The sequence below is a fragment of the Narcine bancroftii genome, chromosome 3 (genome assembly GCF_036971445.1).
Source record: "Narcine bancroftii isolate sNarBan1 chromosome 3, sNarBan1.hap1, whole genome shotgun sequence".
Taxonomy (NCBI): domain Eukaryota; kingdom Metazoa; phylum Chordata; class Chondrichthyes; order Torpediniformes; family Narcinidae; genus Narcine; species Narcine bancroftii.
Genome location: NC_091471.1, coordinates 62,067,301 through 62,090,955, shown reverse-complemented (window position 1 = coordinate 62,090,955; position 23,655 = coordinate 62,067,301). Strand labels below are relative to the sequence as shown.

General features: G+C 38.3%; 1 protein-coding gene across 7 annotated transcripts in view; it reads right to left on the bottom strand.

Moving 5' to 3' along the window:
- The window catches only part of zfr (zinc finger RNA binding protein), a 105,266-nt gene that overhangs the window by 66,553 nt on the left and 15,058 nt on the right, over nucleotides 1-23,655 (bottom strand). The window lies entirely within an intron of this gene.

Below are 23,655 nucleotides of genomic sequence, written 5' to 3'. Positions count from 1 at the left end.
CCCTCTAAAATGTACAGGGTTGGAGGTTGACTTGGGTGTAATTGGGCAGCATGGGTATAAATGAACAGAATGATTTCTACCATACAGTAAATAAAGGTTTAAAAATTATTGCTCTTCTCACTTCTGAGCCACAGTCAGACCTCACTGCTGCAACTTTTTCCTGGGAAATCATTCCCATTCCCATTCCCCCTCCCCCTCCTCCCACCCCCCACACCCCACCACTGTTGACTTTTTCCTGGGAGATAATTTCCATGATCTTCCCCCCCCCCCCACAGAAGATTATGCAAGACTATATACTGGTTATGGAGGGGGCTGCCACAGAAGCACTCTGCATCTCCCTACTGTCACCCAGTTACCTATTTCATGTGTCCAAGGAGTAAATCTAACTCATTTGTCACTCACAATGCCTCCCAAATAATCCAGAATTCATCCAGCTCCCTAACTCAGTCTATATGGAGCTGCAGGTGGATGCACTTCTTGCAGGTGTAGACGTCAGGGACACTTGTGCTGTCCCAGATTTCCCACATCCTGCAAGAAGAGAATACCACTGCCATGAGGCAGCCAAAATTGAACAAATTTAAACTTAAGTTGCTGGAGAGGATTCTGAGGGATGGGGTTTATTTTCACTTAGAAAGGTAGTCATTGATCAGTGTCATTCCACAGGAATCAAACAGTGTTGGGATCCCAGTTGCTTGTGATATGTACAAATGATATGGATGAAAAGGTTGGTGAGCAGGTTAGCAAGTTTGGAAATGATACAAAGATTGTGGAGTTGTGGATAACTTAGAGGGTTATCAAATAAAATATATAGATCAGTTACTGATATGGATTGAAAAATAGCAGATTGGAGTTTAATCCCAGAGGCCAAATATAAGGAGAGAGCATATACTGTATTTTCACCCACAAAATCAAACGATGTAAAAAATATTTTCATATAACGCACACATGCGTATAACGTGCAGGTGTAGAATTCTAAATTCTGACTAGCAAAAGCAATATGAATTTAAATAGGACACTAGACAAAGCACAAACCAGGCCACAGTCAATCTCCCACAATTAACACCCAACAACTCTTCCCCCCCCAACCGCCCCTCCCCGCAGAGGTGTCAATCACACATTATATAGATGGCATCCTGCTACAACAAATTTACAAGCTTAGACAATGAATAAATTAAACAGATCTAAAGCTGCTTTCAGGTGCTCTGACGCAGATAATGCGCTGGCAGACGCGGCTAGGATGTTCAGGTGGCCATGGAGAAGACGCCTTTCTGTCACCTGAACGTGCCAGCTGAAGAGACACGTCCGAGCAAACACTGGCTCCTGTAGACTGTGGCTGTATTCCCACTGCGGCTTTCAGGTGCAATGGGGGATTCTCTGAGCCAGAGAATATACTTACAGGAGGAGGGTTAGGTAAGTGCTCCTCCTGGCCAGGTTCCCCACTTTCAGGTGGCCACCCGACAGTCGCAGTGGGGTAGAATAGGCACTTTACAGTTGGGTATTCTGGCCACCTGAAAGCAGCTTAAGCTTCAGAATTAAGCAGATTTTAATTCTTCTTGTCTCAAATCAGAGGCACTTGATATGTTAATCTCCCTCAGGGACTGGTTTGGGCAATTAATATGGATGAGGTGCAGAGTCCTGACCAGAATGTTCTGTTTATAGGATAATCATACCATTAAGTACAAAGAGAAATTCCCAAGATCAAAAATTCCCCACGCGTACTATAAATTGTATCCATTCTTTCTTTGCCACTATTATATTCTCATACTCCCTGTAATATTCCAACACTTGCTATAAATTGCTGACGCATCTCCCCCCCCCCCCCACCCCCCGGCCGCTATCAATTGTGCACGTTCTTTCAAATGCTGCTATTATATATTCCCAAGCTCATCAATATTCCGACACTTGCTATCAATTGCCAGCGCATCTTTCCTTGGCTGCTATTAATTATGCATATTCCCACACTCGCTATAGATTGCCAGTTTGACTTCCCATGCCCACTGTTAATTGTGCGTTCTTTCAACATGTAAAAATATTCTTGTATAGTGCGCACATGCTTACAAAGCACGGTGTGGGGGGGGGGGGGGGGGGACCTAGTTTGGAAGATACGCATATAACGCGGTTATATGTGAAAAAATATAGTAGTTAATGGCATTCAATGTGTCAAAAATGGCAAGAGGATTGGGACGCTTTTGAAAACAAAAAACCAACAAGCTGACGAAAGGCAAAATATGAAGGTTAGCTAGCCAATAATAAGACATCAAAAAAAATGTCTTAAGACACAAAAGAGTAAAACAGAAGCAAAATATTCAACTGCAAGAAAATGGCAAAGCAGTAATGCACAACAATTAAATAGCACATGAACTAAATAGGTATTTAGTCAGTGTTCATTGTTTCTTTGGCTTGGCTTCGCGGACGAAGATTTATGGAGGGGGTAAAAAGTCCACGTCAGCTGCAGGCTCGTTTGTGGCTGACAAGTCCGATGCGGGACAGGCAGACACGATTGCAGCGGTTGCAGGGGAAAATTGGTGGGTTGGGGTTGGGTGTTGGGTTTTTCCTCCTTTGCCTTTTGTCAGTGAGGTGGGCTCTGCGGTCTTCTTCAAAGGAGGTTGCTGCCCGCCAAACTGTGAGGCGCCAAGATGCACGGTTTGAGGCGTTATCAGCCCACTGGCGGTGGTCAATGTGGCAGGCACCAAGAGATTTCTTTAGGCAGTCCTTGTACCTTTTCTTTGGTGCACCTCTGTCACGGTGGCCAGTGGAGAGCTCGCCATACAACACGATCTTGGGAAGGCGATGGTCCTCCATTCTGGAGACGTGACCCATCCAGCGCAGCTGGATCTTCAGCAGCGTGGACTCGATGCTGTCGACCTCTGCCATCTCGAGTACTTCGACGTTAGGGATGTAAGCGCTCCAATGGATGTTGAGGATGGAGCGGAGACAACGCTGGTGGAAGCGTTCTAGGAGCCGTAGGTGGTGCCGGTAGAGGACCCATGATTCGGAGCCGAACAGGAGTGTGGGTATGACAACGGCTCTGTATACGCTTATCTTTGTGAGGTTTTTCAGTTGGTTGTTTTTCCAGACTCTTTTGTGTAGTCATTGTTTAAGACACAAGCAACATACCAGAAATTTGAGAGTACAGTGGCAGAAGTGAATGTAGTCACTATTACCAAGGAGAAGGTGCTTACAAAGCTGAAAAAGGACTGAAGGTGGATAGTTCTCCCTGAAAGAATGGATGGACTACACTCTAGGGTTCAGAAAAAGGAAACTAAATAGACTGTAGAGGCATTGGTTGTGATTTTTCAAGAACCATTATTGTCAAGAATGATTCCAGGTCTGGAAAATAGCAAATATCACTTCACTCTTTATGAAGGGAGGGAGGCATAAGAAGGTAATTATAGTCCAGTTTGCCAGACTTCAATGATTGGCAAGATTTAATAATACATTATTAAGGATAAGGTTTCAGAGAGCTTGGAAGAAAATGATAAAATTATCCAAGTCAACATGTTTTCCTTCAGGGGTGACCTTAGCTTGAATTCTTTGACGAACTAACAAACATCATAAATGAGTCAGTGAAAATTTATTTGCTTACTTACCCTCGAACAGGAGCCCAAGAACAGGAGTCCACCAAAAAAACATCAAGCCACATCTCTCACAACATCTCTGACCTCATCACTTCCAGTTATCTCCCTCCCACAGCTTCCATCCTCCATTTCCGAGTCCCACAATGCCTGGTTTGATCTCCCACTGAACATCTACAATTGTCACAGTGCACACATTGTGTCTGTGTGCTCCTGCCCCACCGAAATGGTGTCATCTTATCTCAACTCTATTTTTTCCTCCCGGTCCAAACTCTCCATACCTACATCTGCAATACTTTACGTGGCCTCCGTAACTTCAACAACTTCCAAGTCTGGAGGGAATCACGTAATGAAGTAGTGGCCGGTACGGTAAAACCAGCCCTCTCCAGAAAAGAAGAAAAAATTCAAGAAAAGACAAAGTACAACAAATATAAAATATAAATAAAAGAAAACGCTGCAGAGAAGAGAAAGATGGCACCCAAGAAGGAAAAAGTAAAAATGGGAAAAAAAGACACCAGAAAGGAGAACGCCTTACCTGCACGAAGGAAACAGGGAGCCATGGTGGCGAAGAGTCCCTGATATCAGAGGTTGGTGTCGGCCCTGCGAAGTCGCGATCCCCTGACCGGTGGACTGCAAAAATGGCTCTCTGAGCCAAACAAAAGTGCGCAACTGCGCATGCACGATGAGAGGAGAGGACCAACAGCAAGAGGCCCGACAAAGTGAGACAAGCAACTCATCAGAAAAATCAGAAGAGACACAGATACAAAGAAGATACAAACACAGGTAAAGACACAGAAGAAGTGGAAGACCACCAAGATCTTCAGAGAAATAGAAGGTAAAACAGATGGACCGAATATAGATAATGCTTTTTTTGAAGAACAAATTAGAGCATTAAAAGAATGGTTGTCATTAGAATTTAGTGCAATTAAAAGAAAAATGAAAAGAACAGAAGATAAAATGCAAAGATTAGAACTAGTCATGACAGAAAGGGAAAAGAGTAGAAAATGTGGAAGAATGAGAAACGGCTGCAGAAATGGAAGTAAATGACTCAAGAGGAAAATTGGAAGAATGTGACAAAAAAAAATTAAAGAGACACAAGAATTGTTAGCTCAGAAAATTGATATGTTGGAAAATTATAGTAGGCGAAACAACATAAAAAGTGGGCCTGAAGGAAGATGAAGAAGGCACAGCACAGATATGAAGGAATTTATAAAAGAATGAATCCCGAAGGTCCTGGGAATGACAAAAATACAGGAAGGAATGGAAATAGAAAGGGCACACAGAACACTAGCTCCGAAACCACAGATACATCAAAAACCAAGGTCCATTTTAGTAACATTTTTGAGATATACGAGAAGAGAAAATATACTGGAGCAGGCAAGGAATAAAATTAGAGAAGATAATAAACCATTGGAATACAAGAGCCAAAAAATATTTTTTTATCCATCACAAGTTTTGAACTCTTAAAGAAGAGGAAGGAGTTTAATACAGCAAAATCAATTCTATGGAAAAAAAGTTATGAATTCATGTTAAGACATCCAGCTATGCTTAAAATATTTATCCCCGGGGAGCAAAACAGACTGTTCTCGGATCTGGAGGAAGCACAAGAAGTTGCAGAACATTTGCAGGACAGAAGGAGAGATGAAGAGATGTAATAAGAATAAAGAATGGTGATAAAATATAGATAAAGATATAAAAACAAAGAACAAGAACTAAAGAAAGGAAGGAAGTAAGGGGAAAAAAGGGAGAACTTTGTTATATGTGTTTAAAAACAAGTGTTTTCTGGGGGTTGGGGAGGGGGGGGAGAAAGAGAGAATAACTGTCACTGCGAAATCAGTTGACACTTGTGATCAGGATCGTGATCCAAATGGAGAGTAGTTGTGGTTGCCCAGCAAGGGATAAGGGGCAACTCAGAGAGGGGGGGGGGGAATATTTGGGGTTAAGGGAATACTGGATGTGGGAGTTTATAAAATTTATATTTTAAATATGTTAGTCATTGAGTTTAAAAAGGGAAAACTGAGAGATGAAAATGGGGAAAATGGGGTGGTGAGGAAGAAGAAATGAGGAGTAAATAGGATATCAGATGGCCACGTTGAACTATATGACTATGAACATTAATGGAATACATAACCAAATTAAACGGAAGAGGCTATTAAATTTACTTAAAAAATAAAAAATAGATATAGCATTTGTGCAGGAAACGCATCTAACTGAAGTGGAACATAACAAATTAAAGAGAGACTGGGTAGGACACGTAGCAGCAGCATCATACAATTCAAAAGCTAGAGGTATAGATATATTAATTCAGCAGGGAGCTGTGGAATGATTAAGTGTCAGATATATTCAGAATTATGAAATTTGCTCAATATATATGCACCTAATGAGGAGGATCAAAAGTTTATGCAGGATATTTTTTTGAAGATTGTAGATACACCAGGAAATATATTGATAGGAGGGGATTTTAACCTTAATTTGGATCCAATGTCAGATAAAATTGGACAAAAGACTAGAAAAAAGAATAAAGTGGCCAAATTTATGGTTAAATCAATGCTGGAAATGAAACTTGTGGATATATGGAGGAGGCAGCACCCAAGAGAGAATGAACACTCATATTATTCAAGTAGGCATAAAACATACTCAAGGATTGATACGTTTTTGTTGTCGGCCCATATGCAAGGGAGTTAGGAAAACTGAGTATCTGATCATTCACCCCTGTTATTAGCAATAGATGGAGGTTAAACTCCATGCTACTTAAAAGGCAGGAATTTAGAGAGTTTATTGAATGCCAAATTAAAACATATTTTGAAATAAACACGGAATCAGTGAAAGACAAATTTATATTATGGAACGCAATGAAAGCCTTCATTAGAGGGCAGATAATAAGCTGTGTAACTAAGATGAAAAAGGACTACAATTGGAAATAGAGCAGTTGGAAAGGGAGATAGTAAGTACAGAAAAGGAACTAGTAAAAAGGGATGAAATAACGAAAAGGAGAGAATTGGCAGATAAAAAAATAAAATACGAAACATTACAAATGTACAAGGTGGAGAAGAACATAATGAATATAAAGCAAAAGTATTACGAACTGTAAGAAAAAACACACAAAATATTAGCCTCGCAACTTAAAACAGAACAAGCTAAAAGAACTGTATTGGCATAAAAGAAAAAAGACAAACAAATTACATATAACCCAATAGAGATTAATGAGAACTTTAAGGAATTTTATGAACAATTATACCAAGCTGAGAAAGAGGGGAAAGATCATAAAATAGAAGAGTTTTTAGCTAAAACTGAACTGCTGGAATTGCAAGAAGAGGAACAAAACAAACTGATAAAACCATTTGAATTAGAAGAAGTACAGGATATATTAATTAAAAAAGCTGCCGAACAATAAAACACCTGGAGAGGATGGATTCCCAATAGAATTCTATAAAACGAGTTATTAATTCCTCCTCTCCTGGAAATAATGAACCAGATAGAAGAAACACAAAACTTGCCAGATTCATGTAAGACATCAATAATTACAGTAATACCAAAGACGGGGAAGGATCCATTAACACCAGCATCATATAGACCAATATCTCTACTTAACTCAGATTTTAAGATAATAGCGAAATTATAAAATACAGATTGGGGGATTGTATACCAAAATAGTAAAGCAAGATCAAACTAGATTTATTAAAGACGAACAGTGGATAATGTCTGTAAACTTATTAATTTAATTCATGCAGTTCAAGGAAATAAGAAGCCAACAGTGGTTGTTGCTTTAGATGCAGAAAAAGCCTTTGACAGAGTAGAATGAAACTATTTATTTAAAGTATTAGAGGTTCAATCTACCAGAAAAATATATTAATTGGATTAAAGCATGATATAATGGACCGTTGGCAAAGGTAACAGTAAATGGATATGTATCGAGCCAATTTAAATTAAGTAGGTCAACTAAACAGGGATGTCCATTATCCCCCTCATTGTTCGCTTTAGCAATAGAACCATTGGCAGAACTGATAAGATCAGAAATTAAAATAAAAGGGATAAAAATAAAGAAGGAGTATAAAATCAGCTTATTTGCAGATGACATCATACTATACTTAACAGAACCAGAAATACCAATAAAAGAATCACATTAGAAATTGAAGGAGTATGGAGAAATATCAGGGTACAAGATCAACGCAAATAAAAGTGGTGATGCCAATGAGCAACGCGGATCATACAGAATTTTAAAAAGAATCACCATTTAAATGGCAAACAACAAGCAATCCGATACCTAGGTATCAGGTTAGATAATAACTTAAGCCACCTGTTCAAACTAAATTATCAACCACTAATAAAGAAATTGCAGAAAGGCTTAGAACTTTGGAAAGAATTACCACTAACATTGATAGGGAGGGTAAAATTAATTAAAATGAATGTCTTCCCAAGGATATAATACTTATTTCAATCATTGCAAATTCCCTTAACAGAGAAATTCTTTAATGAACTAAAGAGAATAATTAGGAAATTCTTGTGAGAGGGGGGGTGGGGGGGAAAACAGAGGGTAGCGATAGATAAATTATAACTAAGGTGGCTTGCAGTTACCAAACTTTAAAAATTATTATAGAGCCGCACAATTAAGGTATTTATCAGATTTTTACCAGACAAGGGAAAAGCCAGACTGGACTAAGACAGAACTAGATAAAATAGGGGAGAAGTTACCCGAACATATAATTTATAAGTGGGATGAAAAGCTGGTGCAATACAAAAGCTCATCAGTATTGCATCATTTACTTAATATATGGAAGAAGATCCACTTAGAAAGGAAAAAAATGAATTACCAAATACCGAAATTGTTATCGACACAAAATCCGCTATCCCTTTTACAACCGATAACCTTTCCTTTAGAGAATGGGAGAGAAAAGGAATCAAAAGAATAGAAAATTGCTTTTTGGGAAATAATTTATTAACATTTGAACAGTTGAAGTACAAGTATGGAATAACTCATGGTACAATGTTTACATATCATCAACTGAAAGCTTATTTAAAGGATAAATTGGGAAACAGACGGATATTACCAGAAGGAAGCAGCTTCCTTCTGATAATTAAAAGATTTATAACAAACATGTACATTAAGCTGCAAGATAAGAAAAATGATGAAATAAGCTATAAACCGAAACAAGTGAGAAAAGGATTTAAACATAAAGATAAAAAATGAAGCATACAAAAAGTTATGTTCTGGATCTATGAAGAATATAATAAAAACAAGGTTACACATGATACAGTATAATTGGTTACACAGGTTATATATATCACACCTCAAAAGTTAAAAGAATGGGATCCAACATTATCAGATAGATGTTTTCGCTGTAAGAAGGAAATGGGAACGACAGTACGTGCAATTTGGGCATGTGAGAAAGTTTAAATGTTTTGGGAAGATCTAAATCAGATATTAAATAAAATCACAAAAAATAACATACCAAAAAATCCAGAGATCTTTCTTCTAAGTAATATAAATAGTAAGGAATTTGGCCTCAAATTGGACAAAGCACAAAAAAGATTTATTATGATAGCCTTAGCAGTTTCAAAAACATGTATAATGTCAACTTGGAAAATGGAAGAGAGCCTGAGAATACAGCAATGGTACATGGAAATGATTAAATTATTCCATTGGAAAAAATAACATAATTTAAAAAATAAAGTCACATTATTTGAACAAATTTGGGAACCATAACAGAGAGGGCTTGCCTTGGATCTCCACCCCCTAAAATGATAAGATGACAAAACGACTTGATCCAGTGTGTAAAAGTAGATGACACATTTTTCTTGTTTATTTTTCATTGTGTGAAGACATTGTATAATGGTTTTATTGTATTGTATATGTTAAATATTTATTGGTTTTGGAGGGGGGGTGGGAAGGGGGGGGGGGGGGGAAAGAGAGAAAATTCCACTCTGTAACATGAGAAACATTTGTCTATATTTTGGTTGATATGGTTCAGTGTGAAAAATAAAAAATTATTTTAAAAAATTTCCAATTCCCTGAACTCAACCACCTCATTTTCACCATGGTCATCCAATCTCTGTACACCTCCATCCCTGCTATCCAAGGTCTCAAAGTCCTTTCTTTCTCAACAACAGACCCAACCAGACCCCCTCCATCACCAGCCTACTCCATCTGGCAGAACTTATTCTCAGCCTCAACAACTCCTTTGACATCCTACTTTCTCCAAGTTGAGGGGATAGTCATGGGTCCTAGCTCTGCCTGCATTTTTATTGGCTATGTGGAGCAATCCAATGTTTATAAGCCCACACAGGCAAGGCTCATCACTTTATCCGCTACATTGGCAACTACCTTGATGCTGCCTCATACACCCACTTTACCGCCAACTTCCACCCTGACCTCAAATTCACAGCCCATCTCCTCTTTCTCGATTTCTGTCTCCATCTCAGAAGACTAACTCTCTACAGACATTTTCTACAAACCCACCAACTCCCAGTTACTTTAACCACACTTCTTCACACCCTGTCCTCTGAAAGAATTTTATTCCTTTCTCTCCATTCTTCTGTCTTCATCTCATCTGCTCCCAGGATGAAGTCCTTCATTCCAGAACATCTGAGATGCCCTCCTTCAAAAAACATGGCTTCCCTCCACTGTCATCACTTTAGCCCTGATCCATATCTCCTCAATTTCCTGCACATCTGCCTTGGCCCCAAGATGCAGCAAGGATAGGATTCCCCTGTTCCTCACCTACCACCCCACCAGCCTCCCCATTCAACATATTATCCCTCCGCAATTTCTGCCACCTACGACATGATCCCGCCACCAAACATATCATCTCCTCTCCTCAGGGACCGCTTCCTCTGTGACTCCCTTACCCACTCATCCCTTCCCACTGATAGCCACCTTTGGTACCCATCTCTGTAACATGAAATGCTACACTGTACCCACAACTCTTCCCTGATCATCATTCAGTGCTCCAAATAGTCCTTCCAAGTGAAGCAACACTTCACTTGTCAATATTCAGGGGTGATTTAATTCTTCACTGTGAACCATGATAATAACAATATATACAAATATTCATCATTAAAATATAGTGATTTCCCCCCCCTTCCTCCCACCCCATAACAGAAAAAAGAGAAAAAAAACAATGGAAGAAGACAAAAGAAAAAGAAATTGTGTCATCCAAAATTTCATATTTGAATATTTACAAACTTGTATCCTATCATTTTAAGAGATGGAGGTCTGAAATTGGTGGTTTCTAATATATTCTATGTATGTTTCCAAAATTTGTTCAAATAAAGTATATTTGTCTTTTAGATTGTATGTAAGTTTTTTTTAAACTTTATATTTTAAGATAATACAACGAAACAATAAAAAAATCTCCTGTTACAAAAATACATTAGTAAAATACATAGTCTTAAATTAGTAAATTAACAAACAACCACAACCCCCCACAAAAAAACCCAAACTATCCCTACTAACTACCCCAAACTAATGGAGCCTTATATAATGGCTAAAAATACCTCAACATAACATGTATAAAGAATAATTTTAAAATAATTAAAATATCTTAATTAACATATACTATGACCCATATATTTTAAATATGGACCCCACATTTTAGTTAAAAAATAATTATTATGTAATCTTTGTTATTTTTTTCTAAATAGTTACAAGATTGGAATCATTATGCCATCTTTGAATACGAACCTCTACATCATCTTTCCATGATACTGCTATACATTTTCTCGCAACAGCTAAAGTCAAACGAATAAAAGTGATTTGAAATTTATCCAATTTCAATCCCCTTAAGTCCATCATAAATCCTAATAAAAGTAATATAGGATCAAGTAATAACGGAAAATTATATAAACGTTCTAAAAATTGTTTAACTTTTAACCAAAAATTTTGCATCTTTTCACATAACCAAACCGAATGTAAATAAGTCCCTTTTCGTACTCCACACCAGAAACATAAAACTAAGTCCCGAAAACCATATCTTTTCAACTTCTCCGGTGTCAAACATATAACTGATGTACAAAATTATAATTAACTAAATTATATCTTACATTAATCAACTTAGTTAGCACATGTATTGGAGGATTTAAACCATGTTTTTGCTCCTGCAAGGCTGAGAATCAGTAACCTGCTTGAGACTCAGCAGATACAAGCTAAATTTCACCATGGGGCCCAGATATACAGTTATCTGACAAAAAGACATCTGTGTGCCAAGAATCTTCCTGCTTGTTTTGGTCACAGTCTTTCAGGCAGAGACTTAATCTTGACGCAATATAAACCATGTATTCAAAGTGATAAGCTGAAAGTTGTCTTATTCGATAGAAGCCTAGGCATCCTAGCTTGCTCGCTTATCTTTCTTTTTGTGCTGGGAATAGGTATTTGAGTAAGCAATTTTTGGGTAATATAAGGCATGGTCCCACTGCTGAAGTTTGAGACTCTCTGAGAAGTGGCAACATTTCTCAGCAAGAGTCCAGCCAACGTCCCGGTCAGGGGAGGTGGAGAAGTTGCTACCGGCGCCCCGACAACCTACTACAAGTGTGCGGTCATTGCCTCGCTTCTGCACTTGGGACCAGTCCAGGCGTCGATAAGTATAATTGGGAAGGGCTTGCATATTGTAGTTTGATATCAGCTTTAGAATTTGTAATAAAGATTTGTATAAACTGAAGTGCTCTGGGCGTGTGTGTCTATTTTCTTTCAGTAGCTGAAACATTGTGACCAATCTAAAACGAACAAGGTGAGAAGCACAAGTTTAACCAGGACAACCACATATCTTTAAACAATCCTTCTCCAATATAAGTTGTAAAACACTAAAAATTCTAAAAACACCAAGTTTATTCATCTTCTCTTGCAACAAGTTATACATTTCTGATATAAATCTTTCCCCCCCCCCCCCCAAAGGTTCTGTAATTAATTTTTCAAATCTGGACAAATTAGAAAGTTTAATTTCTTGTCCAAAATTTCCTTTTAAAAAAGCTCGTATTTGATAATAAGCAAACATTGAATTCAGTGAAATATGGATTTTTTTTGTAATAGATTAAAAAAACTCCTTTCTCAAAAAAATCATCTAACCTTCGAAAAACTTTTGAATCCCATTCCTTTAAATAACAACTATCTATTGAAAATGGTATAATCCTATATATATATATATATATAGTGTACACACACACACATATATATATAAAATATATATATATAAAATATTTATATATATTATAAAAAAATATATATATATATATAAACATAGAAGATAGGAGCAGGAGTAGATAATTCGACCCTTCGAGCCTGCTCTGCCATTCAACGAGATCATGGCTGATCTTCAGTACTCCGTCCCCACCTTCTCTCTGTAACCTTTAATATCCTTATACTGAAGAAATATATCTAATTCCCTCTTAAATATATTTAATGAACCTGCCTCTACTGCCCTCTGTGGCAATGAATTCCACAGATTCACCACCCTCTGGCTAAAGAAATTCCTCCATATCTCGGTCCTAAATGGTTTATCCTCAAACCATGGCCCCGGGTTCTGGATTTTCCCATCATTGGAAACATCCCATCTGCGTCCATTCTGTCCAGTCCTGGCAGAATTTTATAGGTCTCTATGAGATCCCCTCTCAATCTTCTAAACTCCAGCGAGTACAATCCCAATTTGCGCAATCTTTCCTCATAAGTCATTCCTGCCATTCCAGGTATCAGCCTGGTGAATCGTCTCTGCACTCCCTCCATTGCAAGAACATCCTTCCTTAGATAAGGTGATCAAAACTGCACACAATACTCCAGGTGGGGTCTCACCAAGGCCCTGTACAGCTGCAGTAAAGTATCCTTGTTCCTATACTCAAACCCTCTTGATATGAAGGCCAACATACCATTTGCCTTTTTAACCACCTGCTGTACCTGCATACTCGCCTTCAGAGACTGGTGTACAAGTACCCCTAGGTCTCTCTGCACTTCCCCATCTCTTAATCTATTGCCATTCAAATAGTAATCTGCCCTCCGGTTTGTATTACCAAAGTGGATAACCTCACATTTATCCACATTGTAGTGCATTTGCCATGTATCTGCCCAGTCCCTCAATTTATCCAAATCACACTGGAGCTTCCTGACCTCCCCTCTTCCGTGCACACAACCCCTCCTAGCTTAGTGTCATCTGCAAATTTGGAGATATTACATCCAATCACCTCATCCAGATCATTAATGTAAATTGTGAATAGCTGGGGTCCCAGTACAGATCCCTGTGGCATCCCACTGGTCACTGCCTGCCACTCAGAAAACGAGCCATTTATCCCAATTCTCTGTCTTCTACCTGCCAGCCAGTTCTCAATCCACATCAATACTTTGCCCCCAATCCCATGAGCCCTGATTTTGGAAGCCAGTCGTTTATGCGGGACCTTATCGAAGGCCTTTTGGAAGTCCAGGTACACCACATCCACTGGCCCGCCTCCATCTATTTTACCTGTCACCATCTCAAAAAATTCCAATAGATTTGTCAAGCACGATTTACCTTTTGTAAATCCATGTTGACTCCGTCCGATCCCTTCTCTGCTAGTCATATGCTCCGCTATTACATCCTTAATTATGGATTCCATCATTTTGCCCACTACTGAAGTAAGGTTCACCAGCCTATAATTCCCCGCTTTTTCTCTACCCCCCTTTTTAAATAGTGGGGTAACATTAGCTACCCTCCAATCCATGGGTACTGATCCTGAGTCTATCGAGTTTTGGAAAATAATTCTTAAAGCATCTGCTATCTGAATGGTCACTTCCTTAAGTACCCTAGGATGTAGATTATCAGGCCCTTGGGATTTATCTGCCTTCAATCCCATCAATTTCTCCAAGACCATGTCCTTAGAGATACTGATTTCTTTCAGTTCCTCCCTTGCATTAGTCTCTATGTTTCCCAACATCCTTGGGAGGTTATTTGTATCCTCTCTTGTAAAAACAGAACTAAAGTAAGAATTTTATTGGTCTGCCATTTCCTTATTCCCCATTATATATTCCCCTGATTCCGACTGCAAAGGACCTACTCTGGATTTCACCAATCTTTTCCTCTTGACATATTTATAAAAGCTTTTGCAGTCGGTTTTTATATTTGCCGCAAGCTTACTTTCGTAATTTAGTTTTGCTCTCTTGATTAATCCCTTTGTCCTCCTTTGCTGCATCTTGAACTGCTCCCAGTCTTCGGTTGCGGTACTTTTTTTGGCCAATTGATATGCTCTCTCTTTGGACCTAATGTTGTCTCTAATTTCCCTTGTTATCCACGGTTGAGTCACCTTTTTTGGTTTATTTTTATGCCCAACCGGTATAAACGATTTTTGCAATTTCTCCATTAGATCTGTGAATGCTTTCCATTGTCTATCCACAGTCAACTCCCCCCATAAACACCATCCAATCAATCATGCTCAACTCCCGTCTCATACCATCATAATTCCCTTTATTTAAATTCAGGACCTGAGTCTCGGTTTTAATTTCATCACTCTCCATGTCGAGTGAGAATTCGATTATATTGTGATCGCTCCTTCCCAAAGGGCCTCGTACAACAAGATTGTTGATTAGCCCCTTATCATTGCATAATACCCAATCTAAAATGGCCTGCTCCCGAGTTGGTTCCTCGACATATTGGTCTAGATAACCGTCCCGTAAACATTCAAGGAATTCCTCCTCCTCAGTATTTTTACCAATTTGACTAGTCCAATCTATATATATATATATATATATATATGGGAGTCCGACCAGTAATTTTATCCTTTGCTCCAATTATACAATCTCTCTTATACCAAATGTCAATTAAATGTCTAAGTACAGGAACATTAATAGGACTTCTCTGAAAGTTGAGTTAATTCTACCTTAGCCCATATAGGAACTTGCTCCCTATCTCACATTCAATTAATAAATTTCAATTGTGCTGCCTCGTAATAATTTTCAAAATTAGGTAACTGAAGACCTCGTAACGCACATTTCCAAGTCAATTTTTGCAATGAAAATCTAGATAATTTATTCTTCCACAAAAATAAATGAACAGCCGCATTTAATTCTTTAAAAGAAGATTTTGGTAAAAAACAAGGAATAGACTGAAAAAGATACTGTATTATGGAAACACATTCATCTTAATACAATTCACCCTTCCTATTAAAAGTTAGAGGTAAAACTTTCCACTTCTTCAAATTTGCTTTCATAGTTCAATGATATAACTGACAATAATCCAAATTTATTATGACTCCTAAATACTTTATCTTTTCGACCAACGAAACTGAGTAATCTGTTTATATTCTGAATATCCTTTTTTGAAACAGGTAATAATTCACTCTTGTCCCAATTAATTTTCTACCCAGACATCTTTCCATATTGTTCCAAACATGTCTGTAAATATACTAAAGATTCTTTAGGGTTTGTTGGATAAATTAACACATCATCCGCAAATAGATTAATTTTATATTCATCCTCCCCAAAAGTAATACCTTTAATATTAACATTCTGTCTAATAGATTAAGCCAAAGGCTCAATCACTAAAGCAAATAAAGCCAGAGACAATGGACAATCCTGTCTCATTGATCTTGATAAAGTAAATGTCAGAGAAATTAATCCATTTGTTAATACCCTAGCTGAAGAATTATTATATTCAAACAAGAGGACATGGATTGAGATTGAAGGGGGGAAAGTATAGGGGAAGCATGAGAGGACATTTCTTTGCTCAGCGGGTAGTGCGAGTGTGGAATGAGCTTCCGGTCAAAGTGGTAGATGTGGGCTGGATTTTCATATTTAAGGAAAAGTTGAACAGGTACATAGATGAGAGATGGATATAGGTATATGGATGGAAGGTTATGAGCTGGGTGCAGGTCAATGGGACTAGGTGGGAGAAGGTGTTCAGCATGGACTCAAAGGGCTGATCTGGCCTGTTTCTGTGCTGTAATTGTTGTATGGTGTGATAACAAGGCTTTTACCCATCCAATAAAAGCTGGACCAAATTTAAAATGTTCCAAAATTTTAAATAAAAAATGCCATTCAGCACGATCAAAAGCTTTTACTGCATCTAAAGTCACTACCAAAGGTAAATGATGTTGTTCTCTAGAAACATTAACATAATTAATTTAACAACATTATCAGCTGTGTAACGATTTTTAATAAATCCTGCTTGATCTACATGAACTAACTTTGGTAAATATTTTGCTATCCTATTTCCCAACACTTTAGCTGCAATCTTATAATCTACATTTAACAAAGAGATTGGTCTATATTTAACGGGTCTCTTTTTTTTGGAATATCTGTAATCAATACTCAGGAATAAGATTCCGGAAGAGAAGACGTTTCTGCTGCTTTCTCTAATACGTCGAAATACTGGAAATAATACATCATAATGTAATTTTTTCTAATGGAATACACTTGTTCATTCTGATGTACCATTGTTGTACATTTAAGGTTGCTTCTGTTTTTCAAGTTATCATTATGCACTTTTTTGCTGCTGCAAGTGCAATCATAAATCTTTTTGAGCCCTGTTTAATTTTAGGCCTAATTCTTTGTTTTTTTTATGTTGTTTAACAGGATGATTTTTGGATCTTTTCGCATCCTATTTTTTGTAATTCTATTTAATATTAGGTTTAAATCCTCCCAAAAACTTTTACTTTTTTTTTTTAACATGTCCAAATTACATGTATTGTTCCAATTTCTTGTTGACAACAGAAGCATCTGTCCAATAGTGTTGGATTCCATTCTTTTAACTTTTGAGGTGTAACATATAATCTATGTAGCCAATTGTATTGTATCATACAAAACCGAGTATTTATTGTATTTCTCTTGGTCCCTACGCACGGTTCCTTCCATGTTTCATTCTTTATTCATCTATTTAAATCTTTTGCCCAACTTTGTTTGGGTTTATATATTGTTTCATCATTTTCCTTGTATCTACCCGCTGGGTCTATTATTATTTTCTTTATCTTAATTGGCAGATTCTTATTAACTAATGACTGGCTTTTAAATTGTTCAATGATGCCACTACATGACCTATCCAGTCTCTCTTCAATTTGCAGTGATCTAACTCAGTTAAATGTGTTTCTTGTATAAAAGCTACGTCTATTTTTTTCCTTTTTAAGTTGTATCAGTAACTTTCTTTGCCGCTTTTTAAGAAAGGAGGGAGGGAGAAAACGGGAAATTATAGACCGGTTAGCCTGACATCAGTGGTGGGGAAGATATTGGAGTCCATCATAAAAGGAGAAATAGCAGAACACTTAGTCAGTAATAATAGTATAAGGGCTAGTCAGCATGGATTCCTTAAGGGTAAGTCATGCTTGACTAACCTTCTGGAATTTTTTGAGGATGTGACAAAGAAGGTGGACTCGGGAGAGCCAGTGGATGTGGTGTATTTGGACTTCCAGAAGGCCTTTGATAAGGTACCGCACAGGAGTCTAGTGGGCAAGATCAGGGAGCATGGTATTGGAGGTAAGGTGCTGACATGGATAGGAAATTGGTTAAGAGATAGGAAACAAAGGGTTGGAGTAAATGGGTCTTTTTCAGAATGGCAGGATGTGACGAGTGGAGTGCCTCAGGGATCGGTGTTGGGTCCTCAGTTGTTTGTAATTTATGTTAATGATTTGGATGAGGGGATTATAAATAACATGAGCAAATTTGCAGATGGCACTAAACTGGGTGGCGGTGTGGGGTGTGAGGAGGATGTAAGGAAAATGCAGAGGGACTTGGACAGGCTGGAGGAGTGGGCGGCTAAATGGAAGATGAATTTCAATGTGAACAAATGTGAGGTTATTCATTTTGGGGGAACTAATAGGAAAGCTGAGTATTATTTAAATGGAGACAAGCTAGGGAGTGGGGAAGTGCAAATGGATCTGGGTGTACTTGTTCACCGGTCACTGAAGGCTAGCATGCAGGTTCAGAAAGCTGTGAAGAAGGCAAATGGAATGTTGGCTTTCATAAAGAGGGGATTGGAGTATAGGAACAGAGACGCCCTTCTGCAGTTATACAGGGCCCTGGTGAGACCCCACCTGGAGTATTGCGTCCAGTTCTGGTCTCCAAACTTGAGGAAGGACATACTAGCTATAGAGGGTGTGCAGCGCAGATTTACAAGGTTAGTTCCAGGGATGGCGGGGTTGACATATGCTGAAAGGCTTGAAAAACTGGACTTGTATCCATTGGAGTTTAGAAGGATGAGGGGGGGACATGATTGAGGTATACAAAATCATCAGGGGGATAGACAAGGTGAAGTCTGATTACTTGTTCCCAATGATGGGGGAGACGAGGACTAGAGGGCATAGTTTAAGAATACAGGGTAGGCCCTTTAGGACGGAGATGAGAAAGCATTTTTTTACCCAGAGAAGTGTGAATCTGTGGAATGCTCTGCCACAGAGGGTGGTAGAGGCGGATTCACTGACTATGTTCAAAAGAGAGTTAGATAAGACTCTTGTGGGTAACGGAGTTAAGGGTTATGGGGATAAGGCTGGAAAGGGGTACTGATGGTAATGATCAGCCATCATCTAAAATGGCGGTGCTGGCCCGACGGGCCAAATGGCCTACTCCAGCTCCTATTGTCTATTAATTTGATTGTGGATTCCATTAATATTAATAGTCATATAGTAATCCATCCATTTTCATCTCTCCCACCTCTTCAACCCTTCCATCTCCCTTCTTCTAAAATCACTCAATTGTTCTTACTCTTTACTATATGCAATGACACAATAGGAAAATAACAAAAACCATGAGAAAACCAAAAAAAATTATTAAAGAAAATAACATTAAATCCCCCTTTACGGAGTTGCCCTTGCCACCTCACAAGACACAACTCCCTTTTCTATGTGGGTTGCTGTATGTACCGCAAATGTCGACAGATTTCGCAGTGGGCAGATCCTCCCCCCCCCCAGCCCTCCCCCAAAGAAATCACTATTATTCTTAAGAATCTAAGAAAGCCTTTTTTTTTCCTTAAACGTCTATACTCAAACTATAACATTCCAACTTATTTATATACATTATCTTAACAGTCCTTTTAGTATTTCCTTTACTCTTGTTGCTTATTTGGTAATCATCTACAAAGCGATGAGCTTCTACTGGATCTGAAAACAGTCTATTTTGCCCACCAGGGATGAATACCTTCAACACTGCTGGATGGCGTAACACAAAGTTATAACCTTTTCCCCATAGTATGATTTTTGCTAAATTAAACTCCTTTCATTTCTTTAAAAGTTCAAAGCTCGTATCTGGATAAAAAAATATTTTTTCCCATTGTACTCCAATGGTTCATTATTTTCTTTCACTCTTTTCATTGCCAGTTCCAATATTTTCTCTCTTATTGTATATCATAGTAGTTTTATTAGTATTGATCGCTGTTTCTGTTGAGGCTGCGACTTTGGCGCCAATGCTTTCAATTTCTATTTCTTCTTGGGAGTTCTTTGTGGGATCCATCTTTTTATAAATCCTTTTATATCTGCACCTTCTTAACCTTCTTTCAGGCCCACTATTTTTATATTATTATATCTGTTGAAATTCTCTAATATGTCAATTTTTTGGGCCGATAAATCATATGTCTTGTTAATCTCCTTATCTCAATCTTCCAATTTTTCTCCTAACTCATTCACCTCCATTTCCACGTCTATCACTCTGTCTTCCACTTCATCACATCGTTTTCTCATGTTTGCCTTAGCATTCTCCATTCTTTGCATTTTTACATTTGTCTCTTGCATTTTTTTAAATATTACTGAACTCAGTCATTGTTTCCAGTAGAATCTTTATTTGACTATCAAAGTATTCCTTATCAATTATCTGCTTGTTTTTTTACCTTGCATTTTTTTCTTCAAATCTTTATCTTCCTCTTGATCTTTCTCTAACCTTATTTCTTGGCTCAGTGTTGATCCTGCTTCTACCGGTGTCTTCTCTGCGGCCTCACCTATTGCTGATTCAGCATCTTGCTGTTGGCGTCCGCTCCCATCTGCATCCTCGCTACAATGCATACTGCGCATGTACGCTGGCTTTTCTTTTCCAGGCTCTGCAAAGTAACGTTCAAGACCACCCCAGGAACATCGCCACCCAGCTGTCTGCTTACCGGCTTCACCAACTGGGCCACCCTCATGGGGAGAGCTCCCTGCTCCTGGACACCTTTTTTCTCTGGCAATATCTTTATCTCTTCTTTACTTGACATTGTAGTCTTTTCCTTCTTTGGAGCCATCTTCAAATTCTTATACTTTTTATCATGACTTTTTTTTTTAAACTTTTCTTCTCTACTTTTTTTTCCAACTCTGTGGAGGGCTAGTTTTCCCTAACCAGCCACTACTCCATCACGTGACCACCTCTAATCGGGACTTCCCTTGTGGCAAGGTCTACATCAGAGAATGTAAACACAGTCTGTTAGATTGTTTCGTTGACCACCTTCACTTCCTCGTGGCCAACTACTTTAATTCGATGCCCCAATCCCAACTGAGATCTCTATCCATGGCCTCAAACTGCCAAACCAAGGCCACCCACCAATTGAAGTAACAACACTTAATATTCTATGTGGACACACTCTAAACAGTTGGTATTAACATTGACTTTTCCTGTTTCCATCTCTCTCCCTTTCCCTATGTCTCCTTCCCTTCAGCTCCTCACCCCCATCCCTCTTCATTCTGAGGGGGAACTCCCCCCCCAACCCCCACCCTATCACCTCAGTTTTTTGCCTTCCCATCCATGATTACTTGCCTGTTGACCTGTGGTCCTCCCCTGCCCCTTCCTCCCTCCTACCATTCACCTTTTATATTCAGATGCCTGCATGCTTTTTGCTCATACTTGATGATGGGCTTAAGATCGAAAAGTTGGTTACATACGTCTTTACTTTCAATGGAAGTTGTGTGACCTGCTGCTGAGTTTCTCCAGCACTTTTGTGTATTAAAGTTATTGGATATTGTTCACTTAGATTTTCAGAAGTCCTTTGACATGGGGCTACACACAAAGTGGTGAAACAAGAGCCCATGGTATGGCAGGAACGGTACCACCAAGATTGGCTGACTGGTAGAAGACAGAGTGGGAATAAAGAATTCATTTTATGGCTGAATGCCACCAGGTTGTGCTGTCCTGCAGAGGTCAGTATTGGGTCCATAATTTTTCACATTACATGTTAATGATCTGAATTATTGAATTGATTGGTTTATGGCCAAGTTTGCAGGTGATTCAAAAATTGGTGTGGACTCCCTTGTTTAGAGATAACACACTCTTCATTTGTACGAGAAATATTGTGATCACTCCTTCCAAGAGTATTCTATTGACAAGATTTAAGATAGTATGTCCTCTTGTCGGTTCAAGAAAGCTACAACAGATGTGGTCTTCTTCAAGACTGCCTCAATCAACTTGATTTGCCCAATCTATGTGGATATTAAAGTTCACTAGGCCTACTGCAGTTGCATTCTTCCATACATCATACATTACTTGGGGCATTGTCAGTGTCATCGCAATGTTATTATTTGGTGGCCTATGGAAAATTCCCAATAATGTGTTTTTTTTCCTTTGCTATTTCTAATCCCTCTCCATATACAGGGATATATTCAACATTCTGCTCCCTAGATCTTGTACCATCACTAAAACCCCAATCTCATTCTTAATCAAATGCTACCCCACCTACCTTACTTTCCTGCATACCCTTTGGATTTACCCTTTACCCTTGAATATTTAATTCCCAATCATCTCCACCCTGCATCCACATTTCTGTAATCTTAAAAGATCTTTTTATCTTACCACAGTTGCTTTCTGCCCTTTTAATTCTCCCAAGACCTCACTCAGAAGGTAATATGGCAGCATTTATGGAAATAGAAACTGAACATTTTCGGAGAAGGTAAATTCTGAATAAAGGTCACTCTGAAACACGCTTCACAACATTCATCTTCACAAATGTTGGCTGGGCTGCTCAAACATTCCAGCCTGTTTTAATTTCAGTTTATTAGCATCTGCAGTATTTTAATTATCTATTATGACATTGTTCTTTCTTCAAGCAATGTGAAAAAACGCAATTATTGAATACTACCTCCAACCAAAAATCCTCAATTTAACCAAATTTCTCCATTTTCCTTATTCAATTCTAAGATCTTGAAAATGTGAATCTCTCAACATTGATAGTCTTCCTTAAAAAGCACAATTCAAAATCTTCCTAGTTCAAATTTTCCACAGGAAAAGTATCACATTTTTATTTGTAATTTTGGCTATTGACTGTAACTTCATCCTCTTTCCAATTTCATTCCATTGACATTCCTCTGCCTCATGCATATTCTGGGAAATATTTTTGCAGTTTTACTCTGACCAATTTCAATGTGTTACCTTTGGTTCTTTGGCCAATCACCTAAATACTATACCTTCTTGGTATTTATACTTTAGCCATTAAAAAGACTAAATTCTTTCAATCCAGCTGAACTTTGTGATGTTCCACAACTATTACATTTTCTTGGATGTTTCTACTTAAAATGAGAACACTGATCTCTGTCAAACATCATCAACAACATCCATTCAGTCTGTTAGCAACTTGCATTCATCTGGCTTCCTCATTGTAAATTTATTCTCAGGAATCACTCGAGCAACTGCCTTTTACATTCTCAAAAATATTCAAAAGGTACAATGTCTAGAATTGGACACAATATTTTTGCTTGGGAGTGAAGTTTTAAGATTTGCCCAATGCTACTTAAGAATACATCCCTACTTGCTTGCTCTTCTGTACGTACCCCCATGTGTAACTGCAACTACACAGTTACACAAAATATACCAAAGGAACATCTATTAAATTTCCACACTAGAAAAATTATAGATGCACAGTTGCAGTTAGTGTAAAAATAATAAGATTTGATACAATGTACGAATTCAAGTATTTTCTGCTTCGTGCACAGAGTGCAAAACACAGGCTGTAAATGGGCAAAATGTTGCGACAGCAAAATCCACTTTTTTGGTCAACATAATCTGCAAATCTGTAAAGGGTAAATGAATAGGCCTAGTTGGGACTATCAAAGAGGCATATTCATAATTTATTGCATAGATCTCAAAGAGCAAGTACATTGGAAGAAATCCATGAATACCCACACAAAAAGTGAACCTAATTTCTAATGGAGAAACCAAAACAATCAGAAATAAAGCATGTAAAAGAAAAAGCTT